Genomic DNA, 15,365 nt, shown 5'->3' on the forward strand with positions numbered 1-15,365 from the left:
ACGGAGGCCTTTGCAAAACAAATGCAACCTGTTTGATAGGAATCCAATGATAGACTGGACGGGTCAGCATCTCCATACTACTTTCAGGGTCTGTAGTAGCAGCAGCAGCATCCTGAGTTCAGCACATAGTGTTCAGAGTCACATGACCAATTTAGCCAGCAGCATAGCTAAAGGTCGGCGTTGGCATGGGCTGGAAAAAAAAAAACCACAAATTCAGGAAGCCCTCAGTCCGCCTGTGTGTTGCAGCCTCAAGTGTCTTCAGTGTAGGATTGTTCCCCTCTCGATTCCTCTGGGTAACTTTGTTGTTGTTGTTGTTGTTGTTTAGTCATTTAGTCGTGTCCGACTCTTCATGACCCCATGGACCAGAGCACACCAGGCACTCCTGTCTTGCACTGCCTCCCGCAGTTTGGTCAGACTGGAGCAGGAACTGGCAACCCACTCCAGCATCCCTGCCAAGAAAACTCCATGGACAAAGACAACCCATAGCTGCCAAGTTTTCCCTTTTCTCACGAGGAAGCCTATTCAGCATAAGGGAATTTCCCTTAAAAAAAAGGGATAACTTGGCAGCTATGAGACAACCGGGTAACTTGAATATAGCTTACCAAATGACCTGGTAGCAGAATGAAATCTATCCAGAACTGGCGTCATAACGGTCGCATCAGATTACCATTTGCTGGTTATCATAAGCAGTAACCAACATAAGCAGTAACCAACATCTTGTTGGTCACTGTGAGAATAGGCTGCGGCAATAGATAGGCCTTTAAGTGTGATCCTGCAAGGCTGTTCTTACACTCTTATTCCCAGCAATCTTTCCAGTTTGAAATAACCCAGCAATCCCTGTCCTCGGGTTGTGTGTGTGTGTGTGTGTGTATCCCACATCCTTCCACAACAACCCATGAAAGAAATTGAACTTTTTCAGAAGCCAGCTTTAACTTGTAATTTATGCAGCAGTACAAGATTAATAAATCTATTACCAATGCCGTTTTACGCTTTATAAGAATTTCACAACCAGGGGAGAAATATCCAGATCACAACATTTTGTCACTAGTAGGAGATGTGGAGATGAGTGAGCATGATGTGATACAAATCTATTCCGAGTCAAGATTTATATGGGGAGAAATTACTTTGTTAGCCAGCTATGACTTGTTTTATTAGCATCATTTACTTCTAAGTAGACTGAGAAATGGAAAAAGAATGGTTTTTCAGTTTTAACATTTCCTTCCCCACTTAGTATCCATCATGGATGGGAATGATCAGTCACACTCACACAACAACACACCATCCCTTCGAAAGCCAGGGCCAGTTTCTGAAATATGTCTCTTTCTTAGTGAAGGTTGTGCTTCTAAACACACTTGGCATTGTTTCTTAATATAACATTGGCATATGGCAGTTATGCGCTTAGTCGTGTTGTTTTGTTTGTGTGTGTTTTCTAGCTTATCGCCGGTCTTTTCTGCAGGCAATTACTGTCAAATGCATTTAATTTCTTCTGTTATGTATTATCGGGTTGCTAACATGCTTGTATTTACATTACATGGAGCCTTTGTTCTTAGACTGGAGAAGTATTACGAAGTTGTTCACTGCACGGGCACATGCCTTTCTCATGCCTTTCTCATTCTAATAGGCTTACATTTCTCAAATTAACTGGGTCAACCATTACGGAAGGATCCCAATACCGAGCTGGGGTTCTTTCCGCCCAAGTCTATATAGCTGCTTTGTTGCTTCTGTCCATCATTCTGAATGTTTTGCCTCTGGTTCATTCTACCACAGCACAATCTTATGCACATCCACCCAGAGGTACATCGCTTTGAGTTCAACTGTAACTCCCAGGCAAAGTGGGTGAGGGGAGGCAGCTAAGAGTAGTACGAAGCATCTATGAAGCAAGAATTCTCTTAAGCCTCATCCCAGCTGTAACCAAGTCTAAGTAAGTATAACTGCATCTGCTCACAATTATCCTTTGCTACCCTTGTCTCTCCCTCCCGTTGTCTTCCCCGCTCTCCACATTTGCATTTGAAGATCCTTGGGGGCAAGGGGCCTGTCTTTATGGCTTATGAAAGCCTGTACATGGTGTTTTTACATGGATTACACTCTAAACATAAAGTACAGCAATATTTCATAAGATTGCCCTGGTTTGAAATGAAAATGTTTACTCAAACCAAGTAGCCTACCAAACAAGTACCCAAAAGACATATGTGGCCATAATCATCTGCCTAAGAGACAATGCTAAAATCAAACAGTTGGACATTTTGCACTCAGTTCTTTAAAATTTGCACCCAAAAAATGTGGCTGCAGTTGTCACCATTAACATTATCAGGTCTGTCTTTAGCTTATGCACCGCCAGGTACAAAGATCCGCCCAGCTTTTTTAGGGAGGGGGGAAGCCAAAGTTGTTGACCTTTGGGGGGGGGGATTGCTCACCTGTAACAACGCAGCAGAAAAACTGCTTTGGTTTCCTGACTTGTCAGAAATATTTGACGCTATGGAGAAACAGAACAACAGAGGAGGGGGAGCGGGAACTTTCGCTCCATCACCGGCTCCCTACAGAATATTAAAAACACCTCTGCCTTCAGGTGTCTTCTAAAAGTCAGGTGTTGGTTCCTTGACAGCTGATGGGAGGGCATTCCACAGGGCAGGTGCCACTACCGAGAAGGCCCTCTGCCTGGTTCCCCTATGGTGGCAGAACCTGCACTTCAGGCACCTTTCAAGCTGGAACCTTTACTGTACTCTTTTCAGCACCTGCTGAAAACATTTTTGTTTAGGTAAGCCTACTTAGACCTGTAGACGTGTAATCTTTTCCTGTCAATTTTAATTACCTTTTAAACATTTTTAATTACTTGTTTTTAACTGTTTTTCTTGATGAGTTTAAATATTTCTCATAAAGCACTTAGAGCTTTACTACAATCAAGCAGGGTATACGTTTGGTTAAAGAAAATAAGGTGGGTCCTATAATATGTATCTTAGATGTCAAATACCAGGTGTGAAGAGGTGTGTTTTTCTTGTCTTTGGGAATGAGAGTTTTGGAGAAAACCAGCTGGTAGTGAATTGGTTAAGTGCACCATAATTTACTGCCCTTTCCTGTTGCAAAACTGCCCCAAACCTTGCAAAGGCTCTGCAGTGCAGAGCTGCAAACGACTGCCAGGGCTTCTTTTCATTTGGCTCCAGTGCCACATGGAGTTATTCTCTGACTGTGAACACTCAAAGGAACTGAGATTAAATATCTGCAAAACAGGTACTTGTTCTCTCCCTCTGTCGGCTCTCAAGGAAAACATCTGGAGTGCAGAGAAATCAAGGGATTAGTTAGCCCAATTAGTATAATGATGCTCAGGCTTAGTTTCTTTTGTTATGGCAACAGTGTCAGCCTGTTTTAAGCTTTTCTGCATTGTCTCAGAAGTTAAGTCACAACGAATTTAAAAATTAGGAAGTATTACACTCCCTTACTCCCTCCCCTCCCAGCATTTACAACTTTATTTTTTAAAAAAAAAATATTACCCAGCAAAATAGAAATATCTTAGTAAAAAAATATATATACTTAGCTTGGAAGGGGGGTGGAACATGAGATTCAAAAAGCATGTTGTGTGCCCCATAGAAATGAACTGAGCAACATTCTCAGAACCAATTTGTTTTGGAGCAGATCTAGGTCAGCCTGTAAAACTTCTTTCTCCCACCCTTTTTTCAGATCCAGGCAATCCATAAAGTGATCATTTTAGGCAACCCCTTTGTAGAGAAATCGGACTAAAGTAGTCCTGAAAATGGAAATGGGCTGACTGTTATTAGGCTGCATGTTAAAGTACAGGTGGTGCTGGTAGAGTCCTGTTTCTCTGAAGTTGAGCCAATTCATACAATTGTCACTACGGTAGCTCTCGAAGGAATCATTTAGCCCAGGGATAGGCAACCTAAGGTCCGGGAGCCGGATGCAGCCCAATTGTCTTCTCAATCCGGCCCCCAGACAGTTCGGGAATCATTGTGTCTTGACATGAGTAGAATGTGTCCTTTTATTTAAAATGCATCTCTGGGTTATTTGTGGGGCATAGGAATTTGTTCTTTTTTTTTCAAAATATAGTCTAGCCCACCACAAGGTCTGAGGGACAGTGGACCGGCCAGGGACAGCTCTAGGTAGAGTCCCAGCGGTGTGGGGCGCCTGGCCGGTAGGCAGGGCACTGCACGGCAAAGCCGCGCGGAAGCCATGCTGCGCCCTGCGAGGGCGGGGGCGCCAGAGTAATCTCCGCCCCTCAGCGCCAGGGCGCGTGACCTGCTCGAGACTGCCCTGGGACCGGCCCATGGCTGAAAAAGGTTGCTGACCCCTGATTTAGCCCAACTCTTGAAGTGTGGGAAACAGTTGCATGGCTGTTTGCGTTGGCTGGAAGGGGCATTCCAGAGAATGGGGTGCTTTTTTTTTTTTTTACTTTTCCCCAAGGTGATGACGAATGCAGTGACAAAGCTCTACCAATGGAATCGCAACAAGGCTGGGTTTAGGGGACATGGTGGGGTGTTGTTGTTTTTAATCCAATTTGAAACTGCCATTCCCTTTTCAAAGTAATCAATGCAAAAGTTTGCATAGGACGCAAGGCCTCTAACGTTGAACCACACCATCGGTTTTGTGCTGATGAGACATCAGATGAATTTCCTGTTATATATCCAAAGGGTGAACATCTGTCTTACCAGAAACTTGCTCAGCCTCAGCCAAAAGCTCTCATAGGCAGGGACACATGTCATCATTTGAGGCTACTGAACTGAAGCTCTGCAGGAGAAGAGACATGCCACTAGGGAATACTCAAACACAGCGGAGATTTGTTTTACATAGAAAGGATCATCCGTTTAGCATTATTTCTGACTTCTTCTTCATTGCCTTTCTCTGTCCTTCAAGCACTACAGTTCTATTAAATTATATTAATTTTAAAGGTTCTCAGAGTGGCTTGCAATGGTCAATAATAAGACACATAAGACAGGTTTTTTTACAATCTAAGGAACACAACAAAAAGGAAAGGGATTGAGATGTGGGAGGGGGAAATCTCAGGCATTACTTCTCAGAGTTACATAGTTCTTGTAAGTGTTCTTTCTAGTAGAGGCTAAAATACACTCCTTGAAGCTGATTCCTTCCTGGCTGATAGATGGAACCAGGTTGGTCTTGTTGTTCTTCCTGAGAATCCTAAAATGTTTTATTTTTATTAGGGATATATATAACCCAAGTTATACTGGTAGCCCTTTAAATGAAGGAGCATTTAAAATAGGGCTGTGATCTTCAAGTGATTGATGGGTTGATTAATCCCTTTAGAAGCAAGGGATTGGATAGAAGATATGTACAAACTTGCAACACATGAACAAGTCACGTAGAAAAGTAGACTCACCATGGACAAATTTAATGATATTTGAAATTCATTTTTATAAATACTGTATTAGGTTAGGTTTAAGATAACTACAATAATAATCATGTAATGTTTATAGTTTTTGTTTGGTTTTTATACGGGTGTTATTTTAATTTTATACTTCTTATTTTTCAATAAAGAATGTGAAAAAAGGTTGCATTATGTATTCAGGTTGCAGAATTTGGATACTTTTGACCACAGAAATTTGGTATTTAGCAGAGGCTAGCTTTCCTGCCTATGTGTTGTTCACTGTGAGTAGAAGCGGCTGTTTTAAAACTTTTTTAGAAATTCTTCTTTTAAAATATTTTTATACTTTTTATTTCATCATTTTGCTACTTTGCCACCCTGAACTTCTTTGCAAAGGAGGACAGGATAGAAATGTCAATAATAATTAATCACCTGCCACTTGTGCCTAAAACATTCCCAGGTATGCCTATCCTCCCTCAGTTTTGTCTTCTTCACTTCCCTCTTAATGCAAGGATTAGATAGACCAAGACCATCATTGTTGTTTTACCTAGAATTTTTATGGCTCCGTGCAAAGATCATTGTATTAATGCGATATAAGATGGGAAACACTTTTAATGCATTCACACACACAAAGCATCACAGGTGTGACACATATACAGGGAAAATGTGCATTTGCAAATGCAATTTGCAATTTGCAAAACACATCACATGGAAATTCACTAATGCACCAGGCCACTGATTCATGATCGTCAAAAGATGAAAAGGGTTAACCACTTGCCTGCATAGGTTGTCTGCCTTGAGTTCAGCTTTGCTGAATAGATTTATCAATAGAGTTAGCACTCTAAATTATGTAATGTGTTTTGCCTAATAAGGTTGCTCTTGCTGTAATTGCTGTTCTAGGATTAGGTGGTTAATCTTTTAAGTGAAGCCGCTGAACTCACCTTCTGAGAGATGATCTAGAGCTCACCAATAAATCATTCATGGTTTCATGCCCCCCATCCTGCACTTAAATCTATGCCAGCGGTTTCCAAAAGCAAGGAATTCGTCCCCATGTTCCACTGTGATCAATTAGACCTCATGCTTAGCAATCAGAGACTTCTGCTCAGTTGGAGAAATGTAGCCTCTTTTTTCGATTTCGTGGGAGGTAGAATGGCAGATGGAATTTGCTTCTTTTGTTCGAAGGCTGCTTACAAGATTCATTTGGTTGAAGGATCATTCCTCCTTAGAAAATTCATGCCAGAAAAGCTGGCATGCCCAAGGTTTCAAAATACTTAGCTTAGTGTCGTCTTACTTACTCCAAAAACAGTATCGCTATCTCTGCTTCTCTGGGTCTGTCTCCTAAAAATGTCTCTGTTGTCCGCATCGGCCCCATACAGGTGTAAAGATTCATTCTAACCTGTGGGTAGGTATGCACAGAATGGTACAGAATGGCAATGGCAGTTTTTTTTGGAGGGGAGGAGAAGGCTCTAAAGCCAAGGTGTGGTATCTGTTGTGGTCCTGGTGTTGTTGGACTATTGGACTGAAAAGTAGTCATGCTGGCTTGGGGTGATGGGAGTTGGTTCAACAACATCTGGAGGAACAGCATTTAGCTAACTGAAGCAGGGATTTATTACTATTATCATCATAAATATTTCAACAGCTATCAGTCAGTCAATCACCCACCCCCCTCACAAGGAGGGAGTAATACCCCTCCCCACCCTCTCACTATATATAAGCATCTGGTGACTTCTGTTTCAGTGTATCTGAAGAAGTGTACATGCACACGAAAGCTCATACCAATGACAAACTTAGTTGGTCTCTAAGGTGCTGCTGGAATGAATATTTTTTTATTTTGTTTCGACTACGTCAGACCAACACGGCTACCTACCTGTAACTATAAATATTTCATTTAGAGAAGAGGGTAGAATAATGTGGATAAACAAAATTGTGTTTTATAGAGAGTTTGAATTTGATATCCTGCTTTATCACTACCCGAAGGAGTCTCAAAGTGGCTAACATTCTCCTTTCCCTTCCTCCTCCACAACAAACACTCTGTGAGGTGAGTGGGGCTGAGAGACTTCAGAGAAGTGTGACTAGCCCAAGGTCACCCAGCAGCTGCATGTGGAGGAGCGGAGACGCGAACCCGGTTCTCCAGATTATGAGTCTACCGCTCTTAACCACTACACCGCACTGGCTCTGTCCTTCTAAAAGTATGTTCCCCAATCTTTTTAGTGATGTTCCTCTGCAGCCTGGCTTGAGCCCATAAAATTGCATAAAAATGAAGGCATAGACATGGTAGCACACACGTTTTGCCTTCAGAAGGCCCTTGGCTCAGTCCTTTTTCTAGGCAGGGCAAGGGGAACAAACTCATCAGAAATCATCAAAGCCATTGTACTCAGCATAGGCGTAGAAGATACTAGGTTGATGTACCAGTGGTAGCCTCCTAAGTGAAGTTCTGCTCACACAATGAACTTTTCTTGCCTCCTCCTTCCTGTTGCAGTCCCTGCATAGCTCCCACTCACCTCCAAAGCTTTCCCCAATAGGTGTGGAAATGGTATTGGATGAGGCAGAAGGGGTTCCTTGAGTAGAGAATTGTCCGATATGAGGAAACCACTCGCATAAGTGGAAGTGTTACTCCTCACACCATTCAATTCAAGTCCTTAACATATAATATTCTTTTGAAAGTTGTCTTTCAACAGGAGGCGGCTCCCAATGCCAAATCACAAACTATATTAGAAGGATCGTTCAACGTTTCAAAACTGATGTCCTATGTGGCCTGAGAGGCTGCTGCTCGAGGAACACAACTCCAAAACCCCTTTAGGCCTAGGTGTGCAGTAGAGAGGAATGTAGGAAATTAAATAATATTGCAGATCAAATATTTCATTTTCATGCAGGGCTCATCAAGACAAATATCTCTCTCTCTCTCTCTCTCTCTCTCTCTCTCTCTCTCTCTCTCTCTCTCTCTCTCTCTCTCTCTCTCTCTCTCTCTCATGGTGAATATTTTGCCAGGCTTTAGACATTACAGATTGCACAGACTGCTTGCACTAATTCCCTTTTATCGTATGTATACTTGCATAGAGTACGTACTTTCTCTTAAAAATAGTGTAGAAAGACTGCTATGTGTGATGCTAGGGGGTTGTATAGCTAACATAAGAAAGAATGTCTAACTGCAAGCACAATAAACCCTTCTCTCCCCCACCCCACCCCACCCCCACCTCGCTAGGAATGGTTGTAACTCAATCTAGCCAAGGAGAGCAAATCTGCTAGTGAGTTATGTCTGCTCTTCCCAAAGGAATGAAAATAAGAAGTATATTACATTGCCGACTATTACACATTATATTTAATGATAGCATGATCCAAGAGGGATTTCTGTATTACAAACAGAGACCTAATGCGTTTGCTAATACTGATGTAGAAACAATATAATTTATTGCTTTTTAGAATGCCCCATGCTAAAATTATGCGTATAAGGGAGAAATTAATGTATATGATTCTGAAAAACAGACACAGCAAAAATGTGCAGAAGTAATTTCAAAGGGGCTGTCCCCAGTTTATTTTGTATCCAAGGCGTCTTCCTGGTCAATGAACCTCTGTGAAAGATTAATGTAGTTTGAACTTTTATTGAGGAATATCATTTGTGCACTGTCACATTTAGCACAAATGGTGCTTCAGTCACAGTTCAGTAATATTCCAGCATATTATTTCCAAGGCATTTGAGAGTTTAGAGAATTATTGAAGGGCATGCTGTACTCATTTGGTAATAAGGCAGAGTACAGTTGCAGTCTCCATATGATTTCAACAAATGGAATCTCTGTTAATTCCGTTGCACATAGAAGATGGTTATGTGATAATCACCCGAGTGAAATAAACCCTGTTGGAGAATATGAATGGAATCGGGCACTCCACAAGGTCTTTGGCAAAAGCTTTTTTAAAAGGAAGAAACAGAACCTAGAGCTGTCAAAGACTATTTGTAACAAAATATATCCCCCCCCCCAGGGCTCAGGGTATTTTCCCCCTAGCCAGTCTGAGGTAAAATATACATCCCCCAGGTTATAAATACAGTGGACAGCAAAACACTGGTTTACATCTGAGGCGGAGACGAGACTCAAGAGCAATCAATGTATCCATGGCAGAAGACACAATTCATAGAAAGGCTGTGCTCAAGAATAGCTCCCCCCCCCATGCATGTAGTAAATGCTGAGGGAGGGACAGTGGGTCTGTGTGCACCAGCCCCTCCCCTGACACAGATACAATCACTGAGGCAACCTGACTCATGTAACCATATTAAACAGAAGTGGGGTGGGAGAGTATTGGCTATGTGGAAGTCTACTCTGCTGGCCAGGACCAGTCCTACTACAGTGGTACATCAGTTTAAGTACACGATTGGTTCCAGAAGTCTGTACTTAACCTGAAGCGAACTTTCCCATTGAAAGTAATGGAAAGTGGATTAATCCGTTCCAGACGGGTCCGCAGAGTACTTAAACTGAAAGTACTCAAACAGAGGCGTACTTAAACCAAGGTATGACTGTATTAGACAAAGAGAGGCAGCCACCTCAGACAGCAGATGCTGAGCAATAGAAACAGAGCTGTGTATGACACACCTGATCTGCCCTGTACCCCCTAAGCTAGTCTTCTGCCCTCAGGTGCAGTGGAGGACTAGTGCCCCATTGCCAGTGTCAAAATAAGATTCAGTTGCCAGTGTGGTCAGCTTTGGACATGGAATGAGGCAAGTGGACTGTGTTGTCTTCTCATTTGCTTCAAGCAACAGAATGCCTTTGGCTGGGCCTTCCCATAGAATCCCACCAATTTCTGTTCTCCTTTTGCTTTACTTTTATAATGCTACTTTGTTTTAATCCTGTCCATTCTTCGGAGCATTTCTCTTGCATTTAATTGTTTGGCGTTATTTAAGGTAGCGCATAGGTTCTTCCCCTGCCCACCTTTCATTACGTAGAATAGGGTATCCTGCTGCTATGCACTGGATCAGGGAAATGCGGTGTTTTGTTTTGTTTTGTTTTTAGCAAAAAACTTACTTTTTTGAGGTGGGGGGGAGGTTATCGGCTTTTTATCATCTGGAAAGACTTTAATATAACCATTTAGCAGGTGTGTGTATGACTTTAATTTTCTCTCTAAGTAAATGGTACAGGCAATTAGAAACAGTTTTTTTCAGCTTCATCCAAGACCCAGATGGAAAACTGTGAAAGCTTAATTTCTGAGGGCATTCAGGCTGACAGCTCCTCAAGCAGGAGGCTTAATCCAACTTGTGTGAAGATAGTAAAAGGCTCTCTGCACAAATGCTAAGAATCCCAAACTGCTTCCATTTATCCATGAGGCTAACTTCAACCTCTAAAAATAAATAACATGACAGCCATTTAACAAGAGACAGGACAGGATGCTGTTGTCTCTTCAAAACTACAAGGGGAGCTTCGAGGCGTACTAGGATGCAGCCACCCGCACTGGATTGTTAAACTGGACGTAAACACAAATTACAGCTTTTCTTAGAAAAAGTATAATGGGGATAGCAATGATGTGAAGAGCCGCAGGTGCCTGGAGGGGCAGTTGCTCAGCTTTGCACCACCCATTTGGTGACTGGAGATAGGAGGAAATCAAGGGACGGCGGCATGGTAGTGATAATCACAAGGGATGGGTGAATATGTCAATCTCAGTTTCTCATTTTTCCAATCTTGAATTCCATTCTCCACATTTCCACACCAGTTTGCATTTAAAACAAAAACAAAAAACCAACTCATTGTGAAAATTCCGTGGCAGTCTGTGGTTCCGTGGCAGTCTGTGGTTCCCCGAGTTTTGCTGGGCTAGAAACTCCCATCATCCCTAAAAAAGTGTCTAGCCAAATGCAAGGCGGTTCTTGAGAACCAGAGGCAATACAAACACAAGTGAGTGAGAAGATTAACTATTTTATTCTAAACAGCAAGCATTATATACATTACCAAACAAGCACTTCGATCTGCCAGTCCGTGCATGAGCTTCTAAAAACTATACCCGATTTATAGATAGCTAACCTGTTAGCCTGTGTGGCTTGCCTGACAGCCTACGTGCTACTAATGTAGCTGCATGCAGATTATTCATTAGCCACTTCTCCCAATGCCTTTCTTCAAACAATATCTAACATCAAAGAAGGTGAAGGTACCCAGCGCTATCACTTTCTTCCAACAGATAGGACTAGGAAATTAAAGGCTGTTCTTCAGCCATCAAAGAGCTTAGAGAGGGAGAAAATGAAGGAACAGGGGGCAGAAAGAAGGCAACTGAGTTAGATCACCAAACTCCTCAAAACACAAATATATTTGGGATTGATTGCCCATACACAAAGCTATCTTGGACTGATGGGAGCTAGAATCTAACATCTGGGGGGGCCACCCATTTCCTTGTGCCCTGCATTATAAGGAACGGGGCAAGACAGTAGCAGATCTTCAGAATATTTTTGTTTTAATCATTCATTCCTACTCCTCCACATGCAAGACATAAGCCACAACCATCTACATAAAATGCAGTGTTGTGCCTGGCCTCTCTGATTCATATTCTGCTATACATAAGCGTCTGCTGTTATACATCTGTTGTGGTGCAAGCGATTTTCTGCACTTTTATGATCTGACTCAGTATTTGTACTTCTGTCTCATAACTGTGCTGAAAACATCCCTAGCTGCACCGCTCTGTAATTGGTATCAAAATATTTGGTAGCAGAATCAACAACACCCACAACTTTCCACTTTGCCTTATGCCAGTATGGAACATTAGGGCTTCCTTGTACGTTTTCGGCAGGGTGTGGGAGTACCGCTGGCTTGATTTATTTTGGAGAACCGTCAGCATTGCATTGTCCCTGTGCAGTTTTGTGAAACTTATATATGCTTGCAGCTTTCCTAGGATCGAGTTTTGTAGGAGATCTGCTACCCAGGAAAGGTAGCGGCTATAGACTGAGCCCAACAAGAAGTCCAGCATTAAATCTATCAGTGACAAAGAAAGACACATCATGAGGCTCTCATTATACGAAATGTGTGTTTGCGCGCCTGAATAGTTCAGTTGGTTAAAGCATGGTGCTGATAACAGCAAGGTCACAGGTTCGATCCATGTATGGGACAGCTGCATATTCCTGCATTGCAGGGAATTTGACTAAATGATCCTCAGGGATCTATGATTCTATTTCCTTACAGCAACTTCATAAAATGAAAGTCAGGATGTGGAGCTGCATGATGAGTTTAAAAAGCTAATCTCTGACATATATTCCCCAACTATTATTATTATTATTAACCATTATAATAGATTTATACCCCACCTTTTCCCCTGATGGGACTCAAGACTCAGCTTCACCTAGAGAATACAACTACATTACTCGGAGGAGGCGTGGGGAAGGTGTGGTCTTTTAGAAGTTGTTGAACTCCAACTCTAATCAACCATTGGCCAAGCTAGGTTGGAACTGATGGGAGTTAGAGACCAACAACATCAGGAGAGCCACAGCTTCCCTGTCCCTTTTTAAACACACTGATTTATATTATGCAGTCGTTGCATCTGCTCTATCCTCTCCAAGTAGTCCCAAGAGCTCCACAGAACACTTAGGTAAAGAAGGAAGAAGCCTAAATTATCTCACCTTGACAGGAGGACCAGAACCCCAAATACAGTGTTTAGTTTCCTCACTGGAGATGGTGACTACCCCTTTAAAATGCTCCATCACCAAGGGAGACACCTTCCAGGCTAGTCTATAGGAGTCTCCTCTCACTCCCCAAAACACACACAAATATATCTAGCAGCTGAGGGAGGAAGAGAGGGGGATGCAAGCTTCTATAGTGCCTCAATATAACAGAGTATATGTAGGCAGTTTAAATATGTAGGCAGTTTCAGGGGAGGTTTACAACACAGAGATATTATGTGCACGCCTTCTTAATTTGAAAAAAGTGCTGCTGCAAAGCCTCAGAAGAAAATTATGGGGACCACCTAATATGGGACCTACTGTAGTTTCCTGTGGGTCCCACAGTGTGTGAAAGCTTTCACATAATACAGCTGCATATGAGAATGCTCTCTTCCCACAGACCTTTGTGCTGTGCGTGCAGATGTCATTGGCAGGTCTAGCTGGGGCGCAAGTTGGGGCACAGTTAGCCAGCACAGCCCTGCTTTCTTCCAATGCAATGAGGTGAACTTCCGAACAAGACTGACATTGCCACCTTATCAGTTGCTTCTGCAAACCAGGCCTCTTGCCGATGTGTTTTTTACTGTCTTCTACAAGCATTGATTTCTACAGGAGGTGAAACAGTCAACTCTTGAAACCCCTTTGCAATCCCTTCTACACAACCTGTCTGGTCTATCACTTGAGTACTTCATGTACCATTCAATTCTGCTTTTTGGGGAACTGCCAGTGCTCATTAAAACATCTTACCAAGTACCAACTCTGAGTCTGGGGAAGGAAATAAGATTTTTGGCTACCTCTCCATTCAGGAGCCCACTTTCCTAGTGTGCCGGGGGGGGGAGGAAGCTCAGTTTTTGATCACTAAGCACCCAACTAGTATAAAATTCTAACCTTTGCAAAATCCTAAGCACAGATCTTGGAAGCCTTGAAAATATAAAGGAAACGGGGAACGAGACCCTAGGTATATTATATTCTTTCTAATTATACATACAATTATACCTCAAATGTGTATATGGTACCAATTCCCTTTCCAGGTTCTTTTTTTTTGTTTTGTAAAATGGCCGGATTCTACATCACTGGCATATGAATAACCTCAGCATTGTACCCAAGCAAGGATAGCATGGTCAGAATATACTTTGATGTGAGAAAACGGCCCCAAATAAATACACACAATTACCTGTTGTAAACAGAAAATAAAAGATATTGGTAGTCAGTTGACTGATTCACTTTGATGGGGGCAAAAGAGGCTAGGTAAAGGTAAAGGTAAAGGGACCCCTGACCATTAGGTCCAGCCGTGACCGACTCTGGGGTTGCGCACTCATCTCACATTATTGGCCGAGGGAGCCGGCGTATAGCTTCCAGGTCATGTGGCCAGCATGACAAAGCCGCTTCTGGCAAACCAGAGCAGCACATGGAAACGCCGTTTACCTTCCTGCTATAGCGGTTCGTATTTATCTACCGGTACTTGCATTTTGATGTGCTTTTGAACTGCTAGGTTGGCAGGAGCTGGGACCAAGCAACGGGAGCTCACAGGGATTCGAACCGCCGACCGTCTGATCAACAAGCCCTGGACTCAGTGGTTTAGCCCACAGCGCCACCTGGGTCCCCCAAAGGCTACCTCCTCCCAAAGCAGGGTCCAAAAGTGATTAGACTACTCAGTTCATAACTGAGCAAAATCTGGACATACATCATCTGCAGTTCAAGTTCAATAGCCCATCCCCAACACTCCACAGGCTCTCTAACATCTAAGGATGCAATCCTAACCCGATTTACCTGGGAATAAACCCCAACGAGTCCAATAAGACTTAACTTCTAAGTAGACATGGTTAGGACTGTGTTGTAAGATTGGTACAGAACGTAAGAGGGTGCTTTAGTAGCAAAAGCTACTAGGAGATATAGACACACACTAGGCAATATCTACCTACCAGTTTGCTCTTGCACAACTTTGGTTCATTTTTTTAAAAAAAATACATTTCTGTTTGTTTAAAGGGAAATTGTGCAGGAAAAAATATGTTAAACTGCACCCATGATAGCCTTTTTTCATGTAGACTTACTGTTGTATGATTTGCAAAATGGTATAGACAGCCCAATACCAAAAGTTTTGAATATTCAAATATTTAACAGATTAGACAACTGGGCCAAAGCAAACAAGATGAATTTTAACAAGGAGAAATGTAAAGTACTACACTTGGGCAAAAAAAAATGAAAGGCACAAATACAGGATGGGAGACACCTGGCTTGAGAGCAGTACATGTGAAAAGGATCTAGGAGTTTTGGTTGACCACAAACTTGACATGAGTCAGCAGTGTGATGCAGCAGCTAAAAAAGCCAATGCAATTCTGGGCTGCATCAATAGGAGTATAGCATCTAGATCAAGGGAAGTAATAGTACCACTGTATTCTGCTCTGGTCAGACCTCACCTGGAGTATT

The sequence above is a fragment of the Zootoca vivipara genome, chromosome 8 (assembly GCF_965207765.1).
Source record: "Zootoca vivipara chromosome 8, rZooViv2.hap1.1, whole genome shotgun sequence".
Lineage (NCBI taxonomy): Eukaryota > Metazoa > Chordata > Lepidosauria > Squamata > Lacertidae > Zootoca > Zootoca vivipara.